The sequence below is a fragment of the Montipora foliosa genome, chromosome 5 (genome assembly GCF_036669935.1).
Source record: "Montipora foliosa isolate CH-2021 chromosome 5, ASM3666993v2, whole genome shotgun sequence".
NCBI classification, from domain to species: domain Eukaryota; kingdom Metazoa; phylum Cnidaria; class Anthozoa; order Scleractinia; family Acroporidae; genus Montipora; species Montipora foliosa.
In genome coordinates, this window is record NC_090873.1 from 23052628 (window position 1) to 23067627 (window position 15000).

Consider the following 15000-nt stretch of genomic DNA (forward strand, 5'->3'; position numbering starts at 1 on the left):
AGTGAATGAATGTTTAAATCCTGGGCCTCCCCTTCAAAATCAGTTGTGGAATGTTTTGGTCCGTGCTCGTTTCCACCCCGTTGCAATTGCAGGAGATATCAAACAAGCCTTTCTCCAAGTCAGAATCCGAGAAGAGGACCGTAACGCTCTAAGATTCCATTGGTTAAAAGATCTGAACAGCCAGACAGTAGAAACACTCAGGTTCACCAGAGCCCTCTTTGGTCTCACCTGCTCACCATTTCTCCTTGGGGGAGTCGTACAACATCTCTTGGACACTTTGGCATTTTTTGCATTGTTAATTGATTAGATTAAGATAGCCTCTAAGACATTTGCTCTCCCGAGACAAATGGGGGGATAGTGTTGGAAAACGGACTGCGTGACTCCCACGCTGTGAAAGTGAACTTTGTTCCTTTTGTTCTCGTTGCTTGGTGAATAACCTGCAATTAAGTGATGTAAGTTTAGGATTTCAAAAACCATGTGCGAATCGACATGTGATCTAGCGATTGTCATTTTCCTTCGAGTTGAGACATTAAAATAGTGAAGTGATTCGAGTCTGTTGGTCGTTTTAACGTGACTATTATCGGGAAAATCTCTTGTTTTAGAAGTAATTCGGAAGATTCCTCACAATATGCCTCTTAAATTAACAAATATACCAATACATCACTAACGTTTTATGTTTAACCGGAGAATTAGGCAAGCAGATCATGTTTGAAGGTGTAATAGCTGTTGAATTTTATTCCTCAGTTATCGAGTTCCATAAGTATAAAACTTAAAAATGGATTGCTTTAAAATCAGAAAAGAACCAATTCACCGTTGCTGTTGAGAAAAGTGTATGCCAGGCAAAACAAGTTGCATCTTGGTAGCCTGAAAGTTAAATGACAAAATAATTTGCCTGCATGTGTTTAAATTAACAAATATACCAATAACTCACTAACGTTTTATGTTTAACCGGAGAATTAGGGAAGTAGATGTTTGAACGTGTAATAGCTGTTGAGTTTTATTCCTCAGTTATCGAGTTCCATAAGTATAAAACTTGAAAATAGATTGCTTTAAAATCAGAAAAGAACCAAATCACCGTTGCTGTTGAGAAAAGTGTATGCCAGGCAAAACAAGTTGCATCTTGGTAGCCTGAAATTTAACTGACAAAATAATTTGCCTGCATGTGTTTAAATTAACAAATATACCAATAACTCACTAACGTTTCATGTTTAACCGGACAATTGGAGAAGCAGATGTTCGAAGGTGTAATAGCTGTTGAGTTTTATTCCTCAGTTATCGAGTTCCATAAGTATAAAAGTTAAAAATGGATTGCTTTAAAATCAGAGAAGAACCAATTCACCGTTGCTGTTGAGAAAAGTGTATGCCAGGCAAAATACGTTGCATCTTGGTAGCCTGACAGTTAACTGACAAAATAGTTTTCCTGCGTTTAAATTAACAAATATACCAATACATCACTAACGTTTCATGTTTAACGGGAGAATAAGGGAAGCAGATGTTCGAAGGTGTAATAGCTGTTGAGTTTTCTTCCTCAGTTATCGAGTTCCACAAGTATAAAACTTAAAAATGGATTGCTTTAAAATCAGAAAAGGACCAAGTTTACCCTTGCTATTGAGAAAAGGGTATGCCAGGCAAAACAAGTGGCATCTTGGTAGCCTGAAAGTTAACTGAACAAAATAATTTGCCTGTATGTGTTTAAATTAACAAATATACCAATAACTCACTAACGTTTCATGTTTAACCGGAGAATTAGAGAAGCAGATGTTCGAAGGTGTAATAGCTGTTGAGTTTTATTCGTCAGTTATCGAGTTCCATAAGTATACAACTTAAAAATGGATTGCTTTAAAATCAGAGAAGAACCAATTCACCGTTGCTGTTGAGAAAAGTGTATGCCAGGCAAAATAAGTTGCATCTTGGTAGCCTGAAATTTAACTGACAAAATAATTTGCCTGTGTTTAAATTAACAAATACACCAATACATCACTAACGTTTTATGTTTATATAACCGGAGAATTAGGGAAGTAAATGTTTGAACGTGTAATAGCTGTTGAGTTTTATTCCTCAGTTATCGAGTTCCATAAGTATATAAAACTTAAAAATGGATTTCTTTAAAATCAGAAAAGAACCAATTCACCGTTGCTGTTGAGAAAAGTGTATGCCAGGCAAAACAACTTGCATCTTGGTAGCCTGAAAGTTAAATGACAAAATAATTTGCCTGCATGTGTTTAAATTAACAAATATACCAATAACTCACTAACGTTTCATGTTTAACCGGACAATTGGAGAAGCAGATGTTCGAAGGTGTAATAGCTGTTGAGTTTTATTCCTCAGTTATCGAGTTCCATAAGTATAAAAGTTAAAAATGGATTGCTTTAAAATCAGAGAAGAACCAATTCACCGTTGCTGTTGAGAAAAGTGTATGCCAGGCAAAATACGTTGCATCTTGGTAGCCTGAAGTGTCGTGCGCTTTTGGACACTGGAGCGGGTAGTTCTTACGCTTCAGCAGCACTCCTCAACCTCCTGCAAGTTCGCCCTTGTCAACGTGAAGTATGCCAAATCGAGATGATGTTAGGCGCGGTTACTAAACAAGTCGAAATATTTCAAGTGCAAGTCAGTTCAACCTCTGGGGACTTTTGCTTAAACACTGAAGTAACTAAAGTGGATAAGAATCAGCTACTCTCTTTGGAAAACCCTCGTTACGAGCAGTGCTTGGCCAAGTATGCTCACCTTAAAGGAATTGAAATGGAAGGCAAGGACTCTAAGAATATCCTGCCAGTATATCTCATCCTGGGAGCCAGCGATTATGCGAAAATCAAGACCGAAACTGCACCCCGTGTTGGAGACTTGGGTGAGCCTATAGGAGAGAAGACCAAGCTTGGTTGGACCATAATGTCTCCTGGGAAGGAAGTGGATTTATCTCCAATGTTCTTCACACAGACCTCTCACGTAGAATATGACAACTTGTGTAAGCTCGATGTACTGGGCCTGGCTGATTCGTCCACTGGTGACCAAGCTGAAGTTTACGCAGAGTTCAAAGAGCAGTTGACATAGGATGCAGAAGGATCGTATGAGACGGGGCTTCCATGGAGAGGCAACCATCCTCCCCTTCCCAGCAATGAAGTACGAAGTCATTGACGGTTAGGGAACCTTGTGAGAAAGTTACGCAGCCAAGGAACAATTGACCAGTATGACAAGTCATCCAGGATCAGATCAAGGCCGGCTTAGTTGAAAGAGTCTCTGGACCTGCGACCGGGAGTCGGGAGTTCTACATCCCACACAAGCAGTAGTGCGTGAATCAGCAGAAACCACTAAGCTTCGTGTCGTCTACAATGCATCCGCTCGCGCAAACTCTGGAGCACCTTCAGTGAATGAATGTTTAAATCCTGGGCCTCCCCTTCAAAATCAGTTGTGGAATGTTTTGGTCCGTGCTCGTTTCCACCCCGTTGCAATTGCAGGAGATATCAAACAAGCCTTTCTCCAAGTCAGAATCCGAGAAGAGGACCGTGACGCTCTAAGATTCCATTGGTTAAAAGATCTGAACAGCCAGACAGTAGAAACACTAAGGTTCACCAGAGCCCTCTTTGGCCTCACCTGCTCACCATTTCTCCTTGGGGGAGTCGTACAACATCTCTTGGAAAGCTGTAGAGAGAAATACCCAGAGATTGTCAGTGAAATTGAAAAAGGCTTTATGTAGATCTTATCAGTGGAGGGCCCACTCAGGCAAAAGCAGAAACAATTAAGTCAGCAACTGTGGAGGTATTTGCTAAAGGGACATTTGAGTTGCACAAATGGCACTCAAACGTGAAAGAGTTGGAGACAGCATGTTCGATACCAGTCTCAGAAGAAGAAACATATGCGAAGGAGCAGTTAGGTACCTCAAGAAAGGAGAGAGCTTCTCTACTCGGTTTGCAGTGGAACAAAGAGAGCGATACCATCAGCGTTAACTTCCCATCAGAGAGCACCGAGTCAACAAAGCGAGGGATTCTCAGTAAAGTGGCCAAGATATACGATCCACTGGGGCTAGTGTCACCAATCACACTGGGTGGCAAATTCCTATATCTGTGATGCGAAACTAGCCTGGGATGCTAAACTACCAAGCAACCTGATGCAAAATTGGGTCCGCTGGGAGGAGAAGAACCATTTAGCATCAAGTGGCCTAAAACCCCGATCAAAGCTTTAGGAGTTTATTTCACATACGATCCGAAACTTCTAAAAGAAAAGAATTTTATCGAAAGGCTTGACAGTATCAAAAAGCTTATTAATATATGGTCATCGAGAGGCCTATCTCTTTATGGAAAAGTAACAGTAATCAAATCCTTCTTGATCTCGAAATTTGTTTATGGTTACTCTATATTACCAACACCAAAAGAAGTAGTAAGTAAACTGAATCGACTGCTTTTCAAGTTTCTGTGGAACGGTGTAGATAAGGTAACTCGTTTGTCTACAATAAATGATTATGAGAGGGGCGGTTCAAAAATGATAGACGTTGATTGCATGATTAGATCTTTGAGGTTAGGATGGCTGCAGAGAGTATTTAATGATTCAAGTGCCACATGGAAGAGATATTTTCTTTATCTGTTAGAGCACGTTGGGGGCATCTTCTTTCTCAGCTGTAACTTTGATGTCAAAGATTTTAACTTACCCTCTCCATTCTACTACGAACTTCTACAATGGTGGTCAGAATTTCGTGATACCTTTGCTGAAGAAATCACGTACACGCATGATCTCCTTTTTGATCGGGATATAAACGTTGCCTTCACTCACCTCTCGAACAAGATATACAAAACCAATTTTCTTCAGTTGGCTGGTCTCCGACATTCTATACCCTTACACCTAAGGTTCGCGAATGTACCATTATCAACGCTATCTCCCTCTTTTACCTTTGAAAATAACACTTTCGATATTAGACAGGAAAGATCAAAAGATTACTATTCTCTATTTGTTTCCAGAAAGGCTCAACATCCCAATATCACTGTCAAATTGCAGAAGGATTTTGATTTTACAATCTATCAAATCAATCAAATCTTCTTATTAACACATTCTATTGCACTTGAATCTTATGTAAAAGCTTTCCAATATAAAGTTATAAATTCTATTTTTTATACAAATAGCAGATTATGTAAAATTGGTTACAGAAGCAACGATTTGTGTACGTTTTGTAAAACTGAGTCGGAAACTTCAAATCACTTTTTTTATAAATGTTCCCCACACTAGACAATTCTGGACAGACTTTGCATCATACTGGCATCTACTATCAAAAAATCAAATCCACCTCTCCCTTAAAGATGTTTTATTTGGGTTATTTTCGGAAAAATGTCCTTTACTTGATCTATTAAATTACTTCATAATTATTCGAAAAGTGTTCTTGTGGGACTGCAGAAGAAGTCAAACCCTTCCTAAAATCGAGGGGTTTAAAGCCAAAATTAAAATTAAGTATGAAAATCACAAAAAAAGAATATTTTAATAAAAAAATGGATAATTAAACCTATGTAATAAATATGTATTATTATTACTATTATTATTATATCTAATGTTACTACAGTCAACTGTCTCATAGCGACCACTTCTCGTAAGCGACCACCTCCCGTAAGCGACCACTTCGTAAACAACCGTTCTGTCCCTCAGTTAAATACTGTTCCCAGAGCTCTCTCGTAAGCGACCACCACTCAAATTTCTAAAGCGACCGCGACCACCTTTTAGGCCAGAAATTTGACATATTCTTTTGTTTTCTTTTTCTGGTAAGCGACCACCCAACATAATCATGTATGATCGTTAGTGAATCACTACTCAGAAGTGACAAAAGCTCAATTTTTAATGACGCTACCCCGGACTGCTGACAGATAATAACAGTTTACATTAATTGTTACAGTGATCTGTTCCAAAATGATATACTGTCAGTACAAAGTTTCATCAGAAGAATGCATATATTGCCCAGGCGCTATTCAATGTGAAATATGCCAGTGCTTTCAAATCTTTTCTTTAAGCCATGGAATAGAAATGTCATTGTCTCCGTAGAAAATGTAACTGCAGGGAATTTCCAGTCCATAACCTGCTCCTCGATGTACACGTTTTCCTGTTATAATGACCTTTCCATTGTTGGTCGTTCGTTTCAAGAATTTGCTAACATACTGAGACGTTTGTAATGGTATGTGGCCGACAATTTCGTCTTCTTTTGACACGGTGTTGGGATGTTCGGCTTCAGTAAAATTTCTTGACAGCGGCCTCACTACTGCAACTGCATTTCCATCTTTTTCATTCAGTGGCTCACGTTTCAGTATATGCACCCCATGTTTGACGTTGTTTTCCTAGGTTTTGTTCGGTTTAAATTTCAGGTGATTTTCATTAACATGAGACACATTGACAAGTACCGTACACTCCACTCTACTTTTCCCGAAACTTGTTGCATGTGAAAAAAATCAAATAAATTAGTTTCTATTTGCCTAATTTTACCTGATTAGGTAATATGTTTATGTAATTAATTGATCAATCCAGTGTTAGACTTATTTTGTTGATCTTTCCCGTAAGCGACCACTTTGTCGTGCACCAAGGGTGGTCGCTTACGAGAGAGCTGACTGTATTTGTAACATTATCTTTGTGCTTGTGTAATAACTTTAGAATATAAAATTGTAATAGTAGAATGTAATTATTAACATGGGAGTAGGACTTCTTTTATTTATTTATTTATTTATTTATTATTATTATTATTTTAGTTCTAAAATGTATGTAATTCTAGCTTTAATTTAAAAAAAAAATTAAAAAAGAAGAAAAAAAAACAGATGTCCAGGAGAGTACAAGCAGTTTGTGAGCAACAGAGTTCAGAAGATTCAAGCGCACTCTGTAGTGTGGCATCACGTGAGAACGTCAGACAACCCAGCTGGTGTTGGAAGTTGTAGCGGAGAAGTGTCCAACCATGCCTTGTGGTGGAGCGGACCAGAGTGGTTGTCAGACAAAGCATGCTGGCCCCCTGACATAGTGACGAATGCCACACAAGAATCATTGGCAGAAACTAAAGCAAAACGAGACATGCTAGCAGTAGCAGTAGCAGTAGCGGCAGCAAATGAGCTGGATGGCATCCTTGAGAAGTTCAGCTAGTGGAAAGCAATCCGAGTGACCGAATGGATTTTTTGATTCACCCAGAATTCTCACTCCACGAAGACCAAAAGGCTGGGGGTACCGCTAACCGCAGACGAAACAAAGAAAGCAGAGCTTTTTTGGGTGAAGCGAGTTCAGGAACGAGCTACTGCAGATGGGCGATACCAAGAAGACAAACTGCAGCTGAACCTACAGCCAAACAGAGATGGAGTACTGGAATGTCGCGGTAGAGTTCAAGGCCACTACCCGATACTCCTTCCAGATGGACAACGGTACACAGAGATGCCCATGCCCATGTGGCAGTGCTGCACGGGGGAGTTGGCAGCACGATGACAAAAGTGCGAGAGTACTACTGGGTGCCACGGCTGAGAAGGTTAACTAAAAAGATCGTAAAGTGTTGCTATGGATGTCGGCAGTTCAGGGCGCAGTACTATACCTCTCCTCCACCAGGGAACCTTCCAAGGGATCGCACAGTGGGCCAAACACCCTTCCAAGTCATTGGAGTGGACTTTGCGGGACCATTGAAGTACCGGAAGAAACCAAAAAACTGAAGGAAAGGCATATATCCTACTGTATGCCTGCAGCCTTACACGTGCCGTGTATAAAGACCTTGTGTCAAACCTTGAGACCACGGAGCTCATCAGAAGCTTGAAGTGCTTCATTGCCCGACGTGGGAGACCGCAGCGGATCTACTCCGACAATGGCAAAACATTCGTCTGTGCATCCGAATGGATTGAGCAAGTAATGAAAGATGAGAGGATCTATGGGTTCCTCGCGCAGCAAGGGATCGAGTGGAAATTCAATCTCAGTCGCCCTGGTGGGGCGGCCAGTTCGAAAGATTAAAGGATCCCTGTACAAATCTATCGGGAATGGATTGCTGTCGTGGAAAGAACTCCAAGAAGTGCTGCTAGATGTGGAAGTTGCCCTCAACAGAAGGCCACTAGATTATGTGGAGGATGACATCGAGCTGCCTATCCTTACTCCAAGTTCTCTGTTGCACATACAACCGAACGCACTGCCAGAGCCAAATCAAATCCAAGACTATGACCTCCGAAAGCGTGCAAAGTACTTGGGCAAGTGTAAAGATGTAGTGTGGTCCTGCTGGACCAAATAATACCTGAGGGGGCTCCGGGAGAGACACCAACTAAAGCACAAGGGTGGCAGTACCCATGCAGCGGAAGAAGATGTGGTTATCATCAAATCCAATGAGAAGAATCGTGCTCAGTGGAAGTTGGGAGTGGTGATCAACGTGATAACTGGCCGAGATGGAGTGGTCCGAGGAGCAAAGGTACGCACTCCCAAGTCAGTCATTGAACGCCCAGTGCAGCATTTATATCCACTTGAACTTACCTGCGACATGACAACAGCACCAGCAGCTCTGAACCCTACTGTGCCAGCCTTTAGAGCACGGAGAAACGCTGCGGTTGCGGCCAGAGCTCGTATCCAGGAACTTGCACAAATGGATGATGAAAACTAGAGAGACTGTTTTATTTTCATTTATTGTGATTTTCATTTTTTGCATTGTTAATTGATTAGATTAAGATAGCCTCTAAGACATTTGCTCTCCCGAGACAAATGGGGGGAGAGTGTTGGAAAACGGACTGCGTGACTCTCACGCTGTGAAAGTGAACTTTGTTCCTTTTGTTCTCGTTGCTTGGTGAATAAGCTGCAATTAAGTGATGTAAGTTTAGGATTTCAAAAACCATGTGCGAATCGACATGTGATCTAGCGATTGTCATTTTCCTTCGAGTTGAGACATTAAAATAGTGAAGTGATTCGAGTCTGTTGGTCGTTTTAACGTGAATATTATCGGGAAAATCTCTTGTTTTAGAAGTAATTCGGAAGATTCCTCACAATATGCCTCTTAAATTAACAAATATACCAATACATCACTAACGTTTTATGTTTAACCGGAGAATTAGGCAAGCAGATCATGTTTGAAGGTGTAATAGCTGTTGAGTTTTATTCCTCAGTTATCGAGTTCCATAAGTATAAAACTTAAAAATGGATTGCTTTAAAATCAGAAAAGAACCAATTCACCGTTGCTGTTGAGAAAAGTGTATGCCAGGCAAAACAAGTTGCATCTTGGTAGCCTGAAAGTTAACTGACAAAATAATTTGCCTGCATGTGTTTAAATTAACAAATATACCAATACATCACTAACGTTATATGTTTAACCGGAGAATTAGGGAAGTAGATGTTTGAACGTGTAATAGCTGTTGAGTTTTATTCCTCAGTTATCGAGTTCCATAAGTATAAAACTTGAAAATAGATTGCTTTAAAATCAGAAAAGAACCAATTCACCGTTGCTGTTGAGAAAAGTGTATGCCAGGCAAAACAAGTTGCATCTTGGTAGCCTGAAATTTAACTGACAAAATAATTTGCCTGCATGAGTTTAAATTAACAAATATACCAATAACTCACTAACGTTTCATGTTTAACTGGACAATTGGAGAAGCAGATGTTCGAAGGTGTAATAGCTGTTGAGTTTTATTCCTCAGTTATCGAGTTCCATAAGTATAAAACTTAAAAATGGATTGCTTTAAAATCAGAGAAGAACCAATTCACCGTTGCTGTTGAGAAAAGTGTATGCCAGGCAAAATACGTTGCATCTTGGTAGCCTGACAGTTAACTGACAAAATAGTTTTCCTGCGTTGAAATTAACAAATATACCAATACATCACTAACGTTTCATGTTTAACGGGAGAATAAGGGAAGCAGATGTTCGAAGGTGTAATAGCTGTTGAGTTTTATTCCTCAGTTATCGAGTTCCACAAGTATAAAACTTAAAAATGGATTGCTTTAAAATCAGAAAAGGACCAATTTTACCCTTGCTATTGAGAAAAGGGTATGCCAGGCAAAACAAGTGGCATCTTGGTAGCCTGAAAGTTAACTGAACAAAATAATTTCCCTGTATGTGTTTAAATTAACAAATATACCAATAACTCACTAACGTTTCATGTTTAACCGGAGAATTAGAGAAGCAGATGTTCGAAGGTGTAATAGCTGTTGAGTTTTATTCGTCAGTTATCGAGTTCCATAAGTATACAACTTAAAAATGGATTGCTTTAAAATCAGAGAAGAACCAATTCACCGTTGCTGTTGAGAAAAGTGTATGCCAGGCAAAATAAGTTGCATCTTGGTAGCCTGAAATTTAACTGACAAAATAATTTGCCTGTGTTTAAATTAACAAATACACCAATACATCACTAACGTTTTATGTTTATATAACCGGAGAATTAGGGAAGTAAATGTTTGAACGTGTAATAGCTGTTGAGTTTTATTCCTCAGTTATCGAGTTCCATAAGTATATAAAACTTAAAAATGGATTGCTTTAAAATCAGAAAAGAACCAATTCACCGTTGCTGTTGAGAAAAGTGTATGCCAGGCAAAACAAGTTGCATCTTGGTAGCCTGAAAGTTAAATGACAAAATAATTTGCCTGCATGTGTTTAAATTAACAAATATACCAATAACTCACTAACGTTTCATGTTTAACCGGACAATTGGAGAAGCAGATGTTCGAAGGTGTAATAGCTGTTGAGTTTTATTCCTCAGTTATCGAGTTCCATAAGTATAAAACTTAAAAATGGATTGCTTTAAAATCAGAGAAGAACCAATTCAACGTTGCTGTTGAGAAAAGTGTATGCCAGGCAAAATACGTTGCATCTTGGTAGCCTGAAATTTAACTGACAAAATAATTTGCCTGTGTTTAAATTAACAAATACACCAATACATCACTAACGTTTTATGTTTAACCGGAGAATTAGGGAAGTAGATGTTTGAACGTGTAATAACTGTTGAGAACATCATCCTATAATAATTAAAGCGCGTTAGGTTTTTCCCACGCAAAATTTAAGCGAGAAGTAAATTCCTCGCAGAGCACACAATCAAGAGAGAATAATAGTTACAGAGTACGATTTATTGCATTTGAAACCTTAAAAATACCTAAAAAGACAGGAGCCATTGACTGTACACGATGCGCGCAGTTTTAGCCTACACGTAGGCTATTCCCATTTCAATGTCGCGAAATTCGCGGACAGCGGTTAACAAAACTTGAACCATTAGCGGTGAACCTTACTATTTCCCTCAATACTAAAACGGGAAACAGTTCGTAGTACTGAAAAATTACTATTACAGTTCCTATTATTCTCTATACAAAGTTAAAAGGTAGCCTTCAGGACTTCCTGTAAATTTGGGCGCAACATTGGAGAGACTTCCAATGTCTGAGTGAACACTTGTGGGACAGGACCCAAATTTGCTTTACGAAAAATAGACTTGACTACTTTCCAAAACTGTAGATGTCACTTTTTCGGCTCTGTCCACTTTTGCCGTTGACGATCTCTGGAGCAATGTGTATATAATGACTATTATTTTCATTATTCTACAAGTAGGTAAACTGTGTATCAAACAGGTTCAATCCCTTTTTTATTTAACAGTCATGCTATTGACATAGAGTAATAGCAACCACAGCCTAAAAAGCCTAAGCTTCTCTGCTGCTTCAGATATTATATGCTAAACTACCTGTACATGTATATGATTTTCAACTCAAAACAACTAAGATTTAAACCATCAAAGTATTATAAAGCCTGACTTTTACTTCTCAATGAAACACCTGGAGAAAGAATTCTCACAAAACCACAGCCTAAAAAGGCTAAGCTGCTCTGCTGCTTCAGGGATTATAAGTTAAACTACATGCATTTGATTTTGAACTTAAAATAATTAAGAATTAAACCATCAAAGTATTATAAAGGCTGATTTTTACTTCCCAATGAAACTCCCGGAGAAAGAATTCTCACAGAACCACAGCCTAAAAAGGCTAAGCTGCTCTGCCGCTTCAGGGATTATAAGCTAAACTACATGTATTTGATTTTGAACTCAAAATAATTAAGATTTAAACCATCAAAGTATTATAAAGGCTGACTGTTACTTCCCAATGAAACACTCGGAGAAAGAATTCTCACAGAACCACAGCCTAAAAAGGCTAAGCTGCTCTGCTGCTTCAGGGATTATAAGTTAAACTCATGTATTTGATTTTAAACTCAAAATAATTAAGATTTAAACCATCAAAGTATTATAAATCCTGACTTTTACTTCCCAATGAAACACCTGGAGAAAGAATTCTCACAGAACCACAGCCTAAAAAGGCTAAGCTGCTCTGCTGCTTCAGGGATTATAAGTTAAACTAGATGTATTTGATTTTGAACTCAACTGAATAATTAAGATTTAAAGCATCAAAGTATTATAAAGCCTTTATACTATAATTTAGTTGTGAACTAGGTACTATTTGTAACTACACAATGTACTTTATGTGTATCATGGAACATGGTTTTAAAGTTAATTGTTATATTAATAACAAATGCAGCAGTGGCTGTATTAAAAATGGATCATTATCACAACAATAAACTTACTGTAATTACTGCAACTCAATAAGAACCTACATTCCTGTTCAATTTTGTTCCCCAGAAGCACCTTGAGAAAACAGTTTTCTCACAGAGAAGCAACTTGAATAAGCCAAGCCCCTCTGCTGCTTCATGAAGGCCAAACAGTCAACTCCAAATGAAAAGAAGATGGCGGGAATCTCACTTCTTCCCGCCATTTCATCGATTGGAGTGGAATTGATCAAAGCTTTGATAATTTTGAATTCCAATGAACCGATTACTTTATCGTCTTGCGGTTTTTTTTCCTCGTACTGCCTTAGAAAGAATGCCAAAAAGAGTGGAAAGGACCACCGTATCTTTCTTCCTTCCCGAGCCAAACCATGACGGACCTTCGAGCACATTGTTATCGACAAGGTCGTGGATAGAATGATACTTCGACAATATCACCGATAAACAATCACTCGAAACAGCATACCAGCATGTAGTATTAGCGAGCGAAGGTCCGAACACTCGTTTGCGACGAAGAGAAAACGGACCTGGCTCACATGCCGCCATTCTCTCTGACGATCAAACTTCCTTGAATTTCGCGCGACCTCGAATGTTATTTTCGCTGACATAATAATAATTAACCATTTGCACCGCATAAACATCTTGTACAATGTCAAAATTGTCTGGACTTCTTCTCTAACGCTGGCGGTGAGATGCGTGACAGCTAAATTACCGCAAAGTACACATGATGATAGATTTTTGAATACCATAATCAAAACTCACCGGAAATTAGAACCCATACCCTGCTGCGAATTTCAGAATCGCATGAATCTCGTAGTCACCGTTGCTGTTGAGAAACGTGTATGCCAGGCAAAACAAGTTGCATCTTGGTAGCCTGACAGTTAACTGACAAAATAGTTTTCCTGCGTTTAAATTAACAAATATACCAATACATCACTAACGTTTCATGTTTAACGGGAGAATTAGGGAAGCAGATGTTCGAAGGTGTAATAGCTGTTGAGTTTTCTTCCTCAGTTATCGAGTTCCATAAGTATAAAACTTAAAAATGGATTGCTTTAAAATCAGAAAAGGACCAATTTTACCGTTGCTGTTGAGAAAAGGGTATGCCAGGCAAAACAAGTTGCATCTTAAGAGCCTGAAAGTTAACTGACAAAATAATATGCCTGCATGTGTTAAATTAACAAATATACCAATAACTCACGAACGTTTCATGTTTAACCGGAGAATTAGAGAAGCAGATGTTCGAAGGTGTAATAGCTGTTGAGTTTTATTCCTCAGTTATCGAGTTCCATAAGTATAAAACTTAAAAATGGATTGCTTTAAAATCAGAAAAGAACCAATTCACCGTTGCTGTTGAGAAAAGGGTATGCCAGGCAAAACAAGTTGCATCTTAAGAGCCTGAAATTTAACTGACAAAATATTTTGCCTGCATGTGTTTAAATTAACAAATATACCAATAACTCACTAACGTTTCATGTTTAACCGGAGAATTAGAGAAGCAGATGTTCGAAGGTGTAATAGCTGTTGAGTTTTATTCCTCACTTATCGAGTTCCATGAGTATAAAGCTTAAAAATGGATTGCTTTAAAATCAGAAAACAACCAATTCACCGTTGCTGTTGAGAAAAGTGTATGCCAGGCAAAACAAGTCGCATCTTGGTAACCTGAAAGTTAACTGACAAAATAATTTGTCTGTGTTTAAATTAGCAAATAAACCAATACATCACTAACGTTTTATGTTTAACCGGAGAATTAATAGCTGTTGAGTTTTATTCCTCAGTTATCGAGTTCCATGAGTACAAAACTTAAAAATGGATTGCTTTAAAATCAGAAAAGAACCAATTCACCGTTACTGTTGAGAAAAGTGTATGCCAGGGAAAAAAAGTTGCATCTTGGTAGCCTGAAAGTTAACTGACAAAATAATTTGCCTGTGTTTAAATTAAGAAATATACCAATAACTCACCAACGTTTTATGTTTAACCGGAGAATTAGAGAAGCAAATGTTCGAAGGTGTAATAGCCTGAGTTTTATTCCTCAGTTATCGAGTTCCATAAACTTGAATATAAAACTTAAAAATGGATTCCTTTAAAATCAGAAAAGAACCAATTCACCGTTGCTGTTGAGAAAAGTGTGTGCCGGGCAAAACAAGTTGCATCTCGGTAACCTGAAAGTTAAGACATAATTTGCCTGTGTTTAAATTAATTTGAAATAAAGAGAATAAAGAAATAATTTTTCATTTTTTAATTGCATGATGCTGGCCGTTGCAAACCGTGTTTTAGAAAATATTTCAAATTGATTTATTGTGCCTCTGGACTATTTTCATACGTCACTCAAAATTAATTTAAAGTAATTTGAGATGTTTGTCGTCATTAAAACTTTATGACGAAGTCGGCGCAACAAATGTGTCGAGATTAACTCCTCTCTCTCCCTTTGTCTCTTGCTCTGCCTTTTTAGTGTGAGTCTTGTTACAACTCCCACTGAGATTTAGGTAATTGTTTTTTTTTAACTAAACAGCGGGGACCCA

At 38.5% G+C, this 15000-nt stretch overlaps 1 pseudogene; it reads left to right on the top strand.

Annotated features, from left to right (window-relative positions):
• LOC138003759 (uncharacterized) overlaps positions 1-5358 on the top strand; it is a 7078-nt pseudogene extending 1720 nt beyond the window's left edge.
• Positions 5359-15000: the final 9642 nt, after the last annotated feature.